Source organism: Eulemur rufifrons, chromosome 6 (genome assembly GCF_041146395.1).
Source record: "Eulemur rufifrons isolate Redbay chromosome 6, OSU_ERuf_1, whole genome shotgun sequence".
In the NCBI taxonomy this organism is placed as follows: Eukaryota; Metazoa; Chordata; class Mammalia; order Primates; family Lemuridae; genus Eulemur; species Eulemur rufifrons.
Window position 1 is genome coordinate 66,612,729 of NC_090988.1, and position 14,184 is coordinate 66,626,912.

Below are 14,184 nucleotides of genomic sequence, written 5' to 3' on the forward strand. Positions count from 1 at the left end.
ACAGTGGCTCCACAAGCTTTGCAGAATTTATATTGGAAAGGCAGGGAACATACTCCAGCCCAGCCCAGATGGACCAGAAAAATTACCAGGGACCCTGAGATGGGGCAGCCAGTCTCTATACTTCTTAGTGAAAAGGTCACACCCTTAAAAGCCATCACTCTTCAAGTGGCCAAGCCAGAGGGGTCTCCATGTCAACATGAGAATAGTAACAGAAAAGCTGCTGCATTTACAGCTCAGTGGCCAGACTCCAAGTGTCTTTGCAACAACTTCAGAACCTCAACTACCAATAATCAGCACAGATTCAGGGCAGAACCAACCCAGTCTGGGAGCTAGTTAGAATGTTGACATAAAGTGAAAATACAAGCCCCAGACCAGGGTTTGTTTCTCACTGTGTGTAGGCCTGTCAGCCTTAACTTTGGCATGGAGAACTGAGAAAAGCAATCACACTTCTCACTGCCTGTGTACTAATGTACCGATGCCCTTTCCATGGAAACCCCAAGCTTTGTGGGAAAAAAATTAATGGTTCTTTGGACCTTCTTTTACTATCACTGAGGATATCTTTCCTCCCCACCGCTCACCCTGTATCCATTGCCCTTCTGATGACAGCATTTCAATTTTCATTTGGGGATCACCCTCCCCCACTCTCAGTGCATGTGGTTTGGGTGCTCTGACTCTATTACTCATGTCCAGCTGTGGCTGCAAAGTCTCAGTACTTGGTTCAGGGGCTGACCAATGCAGGTCAATCAGAGTTAGCCCTGGGACTTGGGTTGGAGCTGGTCTTGAGCTGCTGCAACTACATGGGAAGATGCTGTTTGAGAATAAAGTCCACACCAAGGAAAGCAGATAGAGAGAAACACAATCCTGAAGAGCTCCTAGATCTAGCCTTACCTAAACTAGATACAGCTTTGGACATTTTGGTTATGAACCAATAAATTCCCTTTTTTATTTAAGTTAGTGTGAGTTTGGTTTCTGTTACCCATACTGGAAGGGGTCCTACCTAGTACATCATTTTATAATGACGTATTGAAATAGTGATCTCTGAGGGCCCTTCCATCGCTAACATTCAATGTAATCTGTAAGCTTCAGTAGTAGGGAAATACTCAGGGGCCTAACTTGAAGAAAAAGTAATTTTTACTGTAAGCTTATAAAGGGACAGCTCTGTTCCACAATGTACACGTGATATAGGTTTTAACTTTGTCTTTCCTTTCGTCCTTTAATCCTCCATAATCAGATCAGTGTAACCCAAACCGACAGTCTTCAAGTTGCCTAAGTTAGCCTTTATCTTCTTTACTATTTCTCAAATTCAGGAAACCACCCACAGAGGATGTACTAAGGCTGCTGCAGAGATGATTAAAGCTCTGGTTGCCCTCTGGGTCACACCTTAGCCAAGTCATTGAAGCTTTATAGCCTAGCATACCTGCTTTGGTTTCATTTGCTCTGCTATTTCCAGTGGTTACTCCAACTGTGAAACCCAAGTAAGTGTATCTTCTTGTTATCCATACCCCAAAGATAAACAGCACCTGGTCATAAAAGCCAGACAGCGAAACAAATATGCCGCCTATGCGTATGACATTAGAATTGAAGGAAAATGACGGATTCTCCAGACCCAAGCATTGTGGGTGCTATGTCTCAGCCTAACCAACTGTAATGTGCATATTTCTTTCTTTACTCATCAGTCACCACATATTTACTGAATACCTATATAGCCCCCACTGGGACAGGCACTTGGGGGTAAAGAAAGCAGTACAGAAAATAGCCTTTGCCTTCAAAGCCAGACGACCCTAAAGCCCCACTTAATTATGGTAACCACATTTACTACTGTTCTCATAAACAACTGACCCCGAAATCCATGGAGTCTGCTAGTCTACTCCAACCTTGGAGCTAATTTTATAACTATACATGTTAGTCCTTACTGTGTGTGTACATGAGTATACACACTCCCATATATGCCAGTACTTCCTGGAGATAAATTTGTTAGGGGGATGGTAAATCCTTTTCTTCAGATTAATACCAGCATTGACTGCAAAGCAAACTTTTAGAGGGCAGCTAAAAAAAAAAAAAATAATAGTCTCCTTGCCACCAGGCAGTTTTCTAACCCCTAAGACTTTAGGGTTATGAATAGCTCCTAAGACCCATGGCTCCTGGGACTTACTTAAGACACACATTTGTGTGCAGTTAAGAAAGGTGAAAGAAATGCACCCTACTCCCAGTCTTACCTGATTTAAACATTTAACTTACTAAATTATGGGATTTAAGGTCAAAAAGGTTTTCTGGTTTCCTCCCTGTCTCCTTGCATTTCCAACAATTTAACACATGACTTTTCAAATCAGGACACTTGTCACAAAGAAATCTGGAATGCCCGATTTGGTACAATGATGGCAAAGAATAAGCACCCCTTGGCTGTCATGACTGTGTCACTCAGAGGACCTGGCCATGCAGAACATAGATGTTTAGCTACGTCCATGCAAGTCTTTCCCAGGTGGGCTGCTACGCAGGTCATTGCTATCTGCTACCATTGTGAACACCTGAAATCAGCGACTGCTCAAAAACACGGAGAATTCCCGACACTCAGTGACCATTTTGGCCATATGTGTTACTTTTTGAAAACGACAAACCCAGAGGGCATAGGGTTTAGAGCCAGTTGGACCTGGATTCAAGAACTGGCTCCACCACATATAAGCTGGGTGACCTTGAGCAAGTGACCTCTCTGGTTTCAGGATCCTCATCTATAAAATGGGACAACAGCCCCTGCCTTCTTGAGTTGTGAGGGTTAAAGAAGACAACGCAGAGAAAGAGCATAGCACAGTATCTGGCACACAGATGCCCCCAAATACAAATGTCTTGACTACCCAATATCTATTCTCTCCTTCTTTGCCCCAATTTTTTCAAAGCAGCAATGTACCCAGCAAAAAACCTTACATTTCCCAACCTGCCTTATAGCTGAGGGTGATCAAGTCACGTAGCTCTGGCCAATAAGATATAAGCAGAAATTGCTAGGTGGGGTCTTCCAGGAAGTCTTTAAAAGAATCAGGCTTAGCTAATCCTTCTTTTCTTCCGGTCTAGAATTTAGACTATCTGCTGGATTACAAGGTGACAAAAATAAGGATGAAAGTCATAAGCTAAATGCTGGGTACAAAGTGACAAAGAGCCCAGCTCCCCGATTGCATCATGGAGCTACTATACCAACCTGGATTACCTACCTCTCTGGACTCCTGTTATGTGAGAAAACTAAAACCCAATTTGATTATGTCACCCTGGGTTGGGTGGTTCTATTACTGGCGACCAAACAATCCCTTACTGATATAAAGGGCTAAGCTTATCACTGGCTGGGGTTGGGCCCCTCTGTTTCTGGCACATCACAGAATGCTAAGTGCCTGCTTAGAGCAAATTCTTACTTTCCCCCGCAAGTGGGAAGTGTACATATCTAAGATAGGCAATAATTCTCTCTTATTTCTTTTCTTCACAAGAACTTAGATGTTAACAGATCTTACCAAGCAACTGAACGCTGATTATTTTATGCTGCTTCCAAACCCTTTATCTCACTAGGCAATAAGGAACTATAGTTCCCTCTGTCTTAATGCTAAACACACATACACCCTCACACACATTAAATATTAAATCTCATTCAAAGACTGAAGTGGGAAGAGGAATGACAGCTCGTAGGGACTTAGTTGAGCCTTTGTCCTGTTGGCCTACACAGCCCTTCTGTCATAATCCCATTGGAAGGACCCCTCCCCACTCACCTTAGGTAAATGGCCAAACCAGCAGCCCGAGGACAAGGGCCAGGCCACTGATATTCTTGGGGAGTTTGATCTGAGCCAAGCCAGGTGGCACAAGTCCTACCACAAGAAACAAGCTCACCTGTGTTAACAGGCCCTAAGTCCTGAGCACTGATCCCCAATCTTGGGAGTACGGTGGGCTCAAAAGCAAGAACCCATCCTGGGCACAATCAATATAGACTTGTACAAAAGATGATAGAGAAAGGGGCCCAAAGTATCTAGAGAGCCCTAAGGCAGGCTTGCTCACTTGAATTAGTTCCTAGCATTTGAGGAAGGAGATAGCCGGAAAGAAATGGAGACAGGTTTCTTCTTTTCCTCAGAGTTAACTAGGACGGTCCCCCTGGGATGTGGGAGGATAGCCTGCTACCCCTTTCATGCTCTGCTCTGCTCTACCTTAATTAACAATAGAGGGCCTCACAGCTCTGAGGACATACTCCACAACTCTCCAGGCTTCCCTCCCCATAGAGAAGAGTGAGGCTGCTATAAATGAAACAGCCAGACTGCCAAGCTGAGGCTGCCTCTTGCCTCAGAAGAGTGGCTACTGGCAAAGTCCCTTGTAAAGTTGTAAGGCTTGACAAACTAAACCAAGAAGAGAGGAAAGCTATTCCAGGTCTGCTGGGCCTCCCTGCTTTGTTCATTCCTGCCTGGAGAATCCTTTTTCTCTTCCTTCTACCTGGGTTAAGTCGTGCTACCTGTTACAGCTCCAACCTGACCCAGTCTGAAGCTCCAGCACATGCCACGCTCACTCACCTTCCATCTCCCTATGGCAGTCACAGTCAGCGTCATCCATGTTCTTATGGCCAGTGCTTAGTTAGTATTACCATATGTTGGGCCCTACTGTGTGCCAGGAATTTGACATAGACCATCTCTAACCCCTACAACAATCCTGCAAGGTCAGGACTTCAAGCCCACAGAGGCTGAGGGCACTCACATGTGAGTACCAGGTTACTTACAATAAATTGTCTCTGAAGGCTAGGGATGCTGGCGGCAGCAGCCATCACTGGCTGAGCACTTATTAAATGCAAAACCCTGAGCTAAGCACTTTATTGCCTCTTCTTCTCATCACACAAACCCACAGGACTACAGATGTTATTATTTTTCCATTACAGGTACCAAAAGTGAAGCTCAGAAAGATTAACCAACTTGCCCAGGATCATGCAACTAGTGACGTTAAACAGGACTCAAATCCCATCTGATACGACACCAAAGCCCTGTGCCGGCTGAAAATGGGTCTACAAATTACTTCTTCTGCCGAGGGTCCAAGAACCTTGTCTTGTCTCAGGGGTTGTCCAGTTCCACTTTACTCAAGGTGATCAGAGTATGGAAGTCCCAAGATTTAGTTCTCCAAAGAGAGTGCGGATAGCCCAAAACGTACGGGCCATTTTTGAGCAGGCTGATTCCCTACACGAGTCCCAGCACAGTGTTCAGATCACTCCTAGCTGCTACACGTCTTTATCTGAACACCTTACAGGTAGAAGTTTCACAGCTGTTTTGTTCATTCATTCATTCACCCCCCAGCCCAGCCAAACATCCATGCACTCAGTGCTAACTGTAATCTCAAAAGACAGAACCTTGAGCACCATAATCCTGAATGTCGAAATCCTGAAAGATAAAAATCACTTAAGTAAATCTCTAAAATCATAATGCTGGCCAGGCGCGGTGGCTCACGCCTATAATCCTAGCATTCTGGGAGGCCAAGGCGGGAGGATCGCTCGAGGTCAGGAGTTTGAGACCAGCCTGAGCAAGAGCGAGACCCCATCTCTACTAAAAATAGAAAGAAATTATCTGGCCAACTAAAAATATATAGAGAAAAAATTAGCCGGGCATGGTGGCGCATGCCTGTGGTCTCAACTACTCGGGAGGCTGAGGCAGTAGGATCACTTAAGCTCAGGAGTTTGGGGTTGCTGTGAGCTAGGCTGACGCCACAGCACTCACTCTAGCCCAGGCAACAGAGTGAGACTTTGTCTCAAAAAAAATAATAAAATAAAATAATCACAATCCTGAAAGATTAAAATCCAAAATGTTGAAATCCTAAAAGCCATATTTGGTACTGGAGAAGCCAAGTATCATTCCTTCTTATTGTGTTCTTTACAACACAATGGAAGCAATCTGTGAAATTGTTCCCTCACAAAAAGGCTGTGGTAAGTTAAATGTATGATGCTACTTAATGGTGAAAGATAAAAGTTTAAAAGCTAATTATTGCTGGTGCCACAAAAGAAGAAAATCCCTTAATTACAATGGCCAAGCAATAACCAGACTTTCAAATGGACAGCATATACTTACAAAATTTGTAGACCACAGCCACTTTGCAAACAGTGAGTGCAGTTGAGTGTTGCAAAAATCACAGAAGTGAAAACACAAGCGAAAAACACAAGAAATCTCCGCTGCCAAATTATTCAACCGTATACGACTTTTGCTCCTTCACACATAGCGCCAATTTGCTATGCTATGTATTTCTTCTTCATATCATTTCCAATACTGGAAATATAAATTGTGTAAAGACTCAGAGAGTTCTAATTCCTTTTATGCATTTTGTGCAAATTTGACTCCATGAAAGTACATTATCACAAAGCTGACTTTGTGTGTAAGCATTGTGTATGCACATAAAAATGCCAAAACTTTCTCAATAAATGAAGAGATGGCTTTTTTGTACATCTGCATTCATGAAAGGTATAATTTCTCGAGATCTCAGCTCTTTGGGTGACTGCATATGTGGATTGTGTCTTTTAGGGTTACAGCCCAAACCCCCATGCACCCATCCATTAACTGAACACTTACTATGTGCCAAACACTGATAATGAGAACTATATAGGTCTCATCTTTCAAGGAGCTTCAAGTCTGCTAGGGGTGACAGTGAGAAAGTAGGCCAATATAAATCGGCATGAATGATCTATGATTAAGGAACGACAGAGTACTACAAGCAGGGGCATCTAACATACTGAATAGTCAGGGAAAGAGGAAATGACCTATGACCTACACCTAGCCTAAGACCTGAAGGATGTGTTGGAGTTGGTAAGGGTGAGAGGCCAGGGGAAGCAGATGAGCAAAGCTGGGAAGGATCCCGGTGCCTAAGCGAGGGGCCTCTATCTACCTTTCAGATCTCATCACAAGTCTATTCTCTCCCCTTGCTCACTTTGATTCAGCCACACTGTAAGCTCATTCTTGCCTCAGGGCATTTGCACATACCATTGCCTTTGCCTAGAACACTATTCCTCAAAATTTTGCAGATCTGACTTTCTTGTATAAATGAGGCCTCATCTGCACATCATCCTTTATAGAGGCCTTCCCTGACCACCAACAAAAGTAGTTATTCCCCATGCCCTAGTCCCACCTTATCCCATTACCCTGTCTTACTGCCTTCATGCATAGATCACGATACAAACTGTCATAGTGACCTACTGTTTGCCTGTTTATAGTCTATCTTCTCCTTCCACCCCTCCAGAATGTAAGCAGTACAGGATGCTGCCTCTCTCTTTGAATGCTGCTGTATTCTCAATGTCTTTAACAGTGTTTGATCCACAATATGCACTCAATAAATATTTCTAGAATAAAAGGGTAAATGGATGAATGCATGAACACATGTACCAATTCAAGTTGCTAAAAAAAAGTTACAACATAGGCTGGGTGCAGTGGCTCACGCCCTCAATCCTAGCACTCTGGGAGGCTGAAGCAGGAGGATTGCTTGAGCTCAGGAGTTCGAGACTAGCCTGAGCAAGAGCAAGAGCAAGAGCAAGACCCTGTCTCTACTAAAAATAGAAAATATTAGCCAGCTGTGGTGGAATGCACTTATAGTCCCAGCTACTTGGGAGGCTGAGGCAGGAGGATTGTTTGAACCCAAGCGTTTGAGGTTGCAGTGAGCTATGATGACACCACTGCACTCTAGCCCAGGTGACAGGGCAGGACTCTGTCTCAAAAGAAAAAAAAAAAAATGAAGTTCAGTATAGTTGGGGCATAAAGAATAGGCAATGGCAAGCCAGGCACAGTGGTTCATGCCTGTAATCCTAAGCGCTCTGAGAGGCCAAGGCGGGAGGATCGTTTGAGCTCAGGAGTTCAAGACCAGCCTGAGCAAGAGCGAGAGCCCATCTCTACTAAAAATAGAAAGAAATTAGCTGGACAACTACAAATATATTTGGAAAAAATCAGACAGGCATGGTGGCATATGCCTGTAGTCCCAGCTACTCAGGAGGCTGAGGCAGAAGGACTGCTTGAGCCCAGGAGTTTGAGGTTGCTGTGAGCTAAGCAGATGCCACGGCACTCTAGCCTGGGCAACAAAGCAAGACTCTGTCTCAAAAAAAAAAAAAAAAAAGAATGGGCAATGGCAAGGGATGAATCAAAGGTGTCTGTAGGCAGCAGGCCCATGCAGGGCTTCAAAAGCTCTGCTAAGTAAATTGGATTTTATTCCAAAGGTGACCAGACTGTAAGTTCCTTCAGTCCCAAGACAGGACTATAGTTAGACAAGAAAGCAGAGAGGTTTCAAAACTGAGAAAAGAGATGAGTTGTGTTCTGATATACGCTTTTGTCTGAGTTACTTGTTAGTTTTGTGAGCTGTAAATGCAAACTGCCCTCCTTGCTTAGTGCTTTAGTTTGTTAGAGAGGACAAAGCATCATCCTTTGACAAGGAAGGAAAAGCAGTCCAATGGGGGAAGGTGGGAAGACAGATTTCACAGAGGATGTAGGGAATCAAAAATCAGAGTCTGGCCAGTGGAAGCACATGGAAATGGGGGGGTGGGGCGGAAAGTGATGACCAAGGGAGGTGGAGAGCAGGCCCTGCCAGCAGTGCTTGTTGCCCTCACAACACGTGGCATGGGGTGTCAAGAATAGTGGCATGAATGTGTATCGAGGGACTCTGAAGCCTGTGTAGCAAACAAGAGGACAAAGGTCAAAGGCGCAATGAGGGCTCTCAGCTCTGCTCCTGGGTCAGAACAAGGTGGGAAGGAGCTGGGGGAGGTGGGAGCTGCAGGGCAGGCTGCGGGCTGGGGCTGCAGGCAGCCTGGGCTGTGGAACCACAGGTCACACAGCTAGGAGATGAGCACATTCTGGCAAGGAAGAGAGGGCAATTTGCTCACAGGAGACTCATCATTAACATGATTCAGAGGATTCACGATGAAACTGGAAGAGGGTAAGAAAAAAGGGCCAATAATATTATCAAAGCAAACCGTACAGAAGCCAACGTATTTGATATGGAGCACCTACCATGTCTCAGGCATTGTGCTAAGTAAACACTTTATAATTCATTTACTATATTCAATCTTTGTAACAACCCTATGAACTAAGGAAAAAATGAGTTTTGAAAAACATATATAATTTACACAAGATAACCCAGCTAGAAAGCAGTAGAGCTGGGATTTGAACCTACGTCTATCTGAGGTAGACGAAGCTCTGGGAGGAGGTACTTAAGGGAAAAGAAATAGATATGGTAGTAAGCGAGGGGTAAATCAGCTGGCCTGGACACTGGTTGTTGGTATTGGCTTTACCCCATCCCAACAAGTCATTTCTTAATTCTCTGCCCATAGCCCTAACATTTCCTTGGGAACTCACTTTGAGTCCCCATGGCCTGAGTAGGGTTCCACCTCTGGTTCTCAGAAGTGAAGCATGTGTCTCAGGCCTGTGCCAATCAGCATGGTGCATTCCCTGGCCATAGTAGATAGTTTAGGGTATAAATGTGATCTAAGCCTGTCTCAGCAGAATGAATCTGGACAAGACTCTGGCTCTTTCCTACTGGACTTTAACCTTGATGACTTGAGTCTAGAACCACTGCAGCTCCATTGCCACCAGATCCTAGATGTCCCAGGGATCTCCACTGCAGCTCAAGACTGAATTCAGCCCACAGGTGGGCAGAGCCTAGAGCCTGAGACAATGATTTATAATGACAATGTCTGAGCCTTGGACCAAGTTGTTTCTAAGATCTGTCTTGAACTTTTCAGTGACATGAACCAATAAACTTCCCTGCTTTGAAGGTAAATTTGTCTGCATTTTCTGTCACCTGCAATCAAGAGTCCTAATATAGGCTGCAGTGGCTCATGCCTATAATCCCAACACTTTGGGAGGCCAAGGTGAGAGGATCACTTGAGCAGAGGAGTTCAAGTCCAGCCTGGGCAACACAGTGAGACCCTGTCTCTACAAAAAATAGAAAACTTAGCCAGGCACAGTGGTGTGTGTCTGTAGTCCCAGCTACTCAGGAGGCTGAGGCAGGAGGATCTCATGAGCCTAGGAGTTTGAAGTTGCAGTGAGCTATGATGATGCCACTGTACTCTAGCCTGGGCAACAGAGTGAGACCCTATCTCAAAAAAAAAAAAAAAAAAAAAAGAGTCCTAGTATATACCACCATTCATAAAGAAAGCATCTGCCTGTATGAATAAGGATAGAAGCATTTCAGTGAAAATTATAGAGGGCGAGAACAAAATGCTACTCTTGGGGCCACCCACTTACAGAGATGGAGGTCGTCCAATGCAGATCCCAACCTGGAGGAGGGGCAAGATTCAGCCCTGCTTGATGAATAATTTTAACGAACCAAATGTCTGAACATCTTATTCTGGAAAAACAGAACATTTAATAAGTGTATATTTGCTTGGCTGGCAATTTCAGCTCTCAGAAAGTTAAGAGGAAATGCTATTATGCCTTTACTGTGACTCAGACGGTAGAACAGGTTGGTTTCTTTTTTCAAAAAGGGAAGAAATCTTGGTCAAACCTGATCATGGGGTTTTAAGAGTTTATTAAGATCATAATAAGAATAAATGTCAAAAAATTCAGAGAAAAGCTAGAGATGATGCAATGGCCTGAGACCAGCTAAAGGGAAGGAGCCCTTCCAAAACCAAGACATGATAATTAAACAATAACCAAATCTCTGCTAGTTAATTAATCCTCATGGTTCTAGACAGACATCATTTATCAATCACAGCATTTTTTTCCTGTGAAGTCCAATCTCATTGTCAAATTCTCTTCTACCCAGTACCTTAGTCAGCCACAATGAATTGAGCAAAGTTGGGACAGAAGAAACCATTTGACATCTCTGCTGTAACAACAGGGAACTCTCAGAGCTCAAATTATAAAAGGACATGTGCAAGAAATGCAAAGTGCTGCACAAAATCAAGCACAAATCACAGTGGAGTGGGCCCACATGGCTGATGGCAAAAAGGGTAAAGTCTAGACGGGGCTAAGGTTTATTTATTTAAAGCAAAACAAAACAAAAACAAAATTTCTGTTTTCTTAAGAATTAAAATATAGGAGGGAAAGGCTTTAAAAAAGATGAGATATAGGTATCTCTGTTTGGGGAAGATGGCCCAGCATAAATAGAGAAAGCTGAATTCTTCAACTTCTGGACTTCTTTCCATATCTTCATCAAGAAGAATGATCTTCACCAGGAAAAGGAGAGCCACCTCGGTTAGGAGAGACTGAAAGTCCAAGATGGGGAGGAAGACTGGAAAGCCCCAGCCTCCCGTAGCCATGCCTCAGGGACCCGAAGGGAACTTGGAGATAGGCTCAAGGAACCTCTTGGTGATCTCTGAGAGATCAAAGGCAACAGGAAAAAGGGCCAGAATATTAGGGACTGGCAAACAGCAACCTGATTTTCAAAGAAGGGGGAAAAACAGATTGTACTAACCCTGAGTGGAAAGCCTACCATCAACCTCTGTAAGAGGCTAAGCTGCACTGTCAACCTGGCAGATTTTAGAGCACATAGGAAAGGAAGCACCCAGAAAAGGCAAAAGACTCAGTAGAAAAATGAGCAGAGGATAGGTATAAGCAATTCGCCAAAGAGGAAATGTAAGTGGCCAATAAATATAAAAGATCCCTACCATCATAGAAATAGACATTAAATTAAGATAATCAGATACTATTTATGCAGGTCAGTAAAATTAAAAGACTGATGATATAAACTATTGGCAAATATGTGAGGAAATGATACTCTCACTGGTGGAATAAATAAGCTTTCTTTAAGGGGCAATTCGATGGTATTGATTAAAATAAAAAATGCATTGCATTTTGACCAAGCAATCCAAAAGACTCATACATGCATAGGCTTGTAGAAGGTTTTTCAATACAGGACTGTTTATAACAGTAAACGATTAGAAAAAATTGTTAAAAACTGTCCAAGGTTTGGCACACGCTTAAACATATTATGGTGTATCTATACTATGGAATACCATACAATAGTCAAAATTAAAGGTAATTCATATATATTGACATTGAATGATCTTCAAGATGTTACCATTTGTGCTTGAAAGAACGATAGAAACCTATGTATTTCTGTAACGGCAATATGTATGTAAATGCATAGAAAATAGTTTAAAAAGAATACCAATTAACTTGATAGCAGAGATTACCCTGGGAAGGTGATTTAGGATATCTTTGTGTTTACTTTTACATTTTTTACATTAAGAATGTCTTCATTTATTGCATAAATATATATATACACACACATACACACACACACACACACACACACACACACAGCAGCCCTCCTTCTGTGGATTCAACCAACCACAAATTGAAAATATTTGGGGGAAAAAAAGGATACTTTTGTCTATATTACATATGAACAGACTTTTTTTCCTTGTCATTTTTCCCTACACAATATAACAGTTATTTACATAGCATTTACATTGTATTAGATTTAAGTAATCTAGAAATGATTTAAAGTATATGGTAACATATGTATGAGGTATAGGCAAATACTGCACCATTTTATATCAGGGACTTGTGCATCGTGGACTTTGGTATCTGCAGGGGTGGGGGACAGGTTCTGGAACCAATCCCCTGTGGACACTGAGGGACAACTGTATACATATGTATACCAGGAAACAGTGAGTGTTAGGGACTAGCGTGCACACCACATGTCAAACCTACCTAGTTTTCTTCTCCTGGGATGAGGCAGGAAATGTCAATGACACTGTGCACTGACACCCGCAGACTCCTGGCAGAGCCTTCCATATCCTCATCACAGAAACCAGAGAAAAATTCAGGCTGGATGACAATGCTAGGATGGCTAAAATTGAATATCTGTAGGTAGGAGTTGCTGATTTGGGGCCCATGAGGAAAGTGCTACGGCAGTCGTTGGTCCTGTCCTGTTTAACAGGTTCATTCATTCATTCTTTCAATTTCTCATTCACTCACCCACTCAAGACATTTGAGAGCTTACCATGTGTCAGATGTTATGCAGAAGATGTAAAGATGATCTGCCTAAAGCCTAGGATACTGAAGAGTGGGGGCTGGTGAGGGAAACAGCATGAAAAGTGCTTGGAATGAAGGGTTATGGAAGCTCTGCAGGGTAGGGCCTGACCCCGTCCTGGCCTCTAGGTCATTGTCCACACACCAATGATCTGTTCGCCTCAACAAAGAGAGTATGAAGGTAGGAAGTACCACAAATTCCAAAAGTCACATATACATGAGTTGGAAAAAGTTAACAAGCTAAACACACCATGGAAATCCATTTCCAGTCACTGAAAAGTCCTACCCCTAGGTTGTGGGAGAACACACTTTTGTTTTGAGGCCTCACTGTAGGAACATTGTCAAAGAGGCCTCTATCCAGAATAAGGTGTCAGGATAGGGAGAACAAGGCCCATGTCAGAAGACGACCAGTTAAAGCCATACCCTGGACTTTTTCAGGGCTATTCTGATTCCTCTCTCTGGGTCCCCAACTCTATATATATTCCTCCTCTGTTTTCTCTCAGGAAATCACCTACTGCCAACAGACTCCAGGAATTTCAAGATCTCTGATTATATCCTTGGTTGAACCAAAGGAGGGAGCAGCAGGAACACGGCTCCCAGGTCAGCCATCAGCAACATGACAGGCAGTCTGTAGCAGATTTTCAGTGTGCAAGACCTTTCTTGACTGCCCTCCCCCTCAAAATCTGGTACTCCAAGCTCGTCCCTTCTGCCACACATAAGAAGAAATGAGAAGCACACAAATGCCAGTTTCCATGGCTGTAGATCCCATGTAGTCATTTCACCCTTCCAGGCCTTAGAGTTTCTGTTTATTTATTTATTTATTTTTAAGAGACAGGGTCTTACCCTGTTGCCCAGGCTGAAGTGCAGTGGCATCATTATAGCTCACAGCATCCTCGAATTCCTGGGCTCAAGCGATCCCCCCAAGTAGCTGGAACTACAGGCACATGCCACCATACCTGGCTAACTTTTTGAAAACGGTTTTTTAGAGACAGGGTCTCACTATGTTGCCCAGGCTGGTCTCGAACTCCTGGCCTCAAGCAATCCTCCCACCTCAGCCTCTTGAGTAGCTGGGAGTACAGACACAAGCCACTGTGTCTAGCAGTGTTTCTCTTTAATGAATAAAATGGACTAGATAACTTCTAGGGGACTTTCCAGCTCTGACAGGCAACATGTGTTAGCTGTTTATGCAGCCTCCTCCAGGAAGTATTTATTGTTAAAAAGGATTTAAAAGAGAGGGCAA

The 14,184-nt window shown here is 43.4% G+C and overlaps 1 protein-coding gene across 3 annotated transcripts in view; it reads right to left on the reverse strand.

Annotated features, from left to right (window-relative positions):
• The window catches only part of PLEKHA7 (pleckstrin homology domain containing A7), a 209,685-nt gene that overhangs the window by 47,344 nt on the left and 148,157 nt on the right, over positions 1-14,184 (reverse strand). The window lies entirely within an intron of this gene.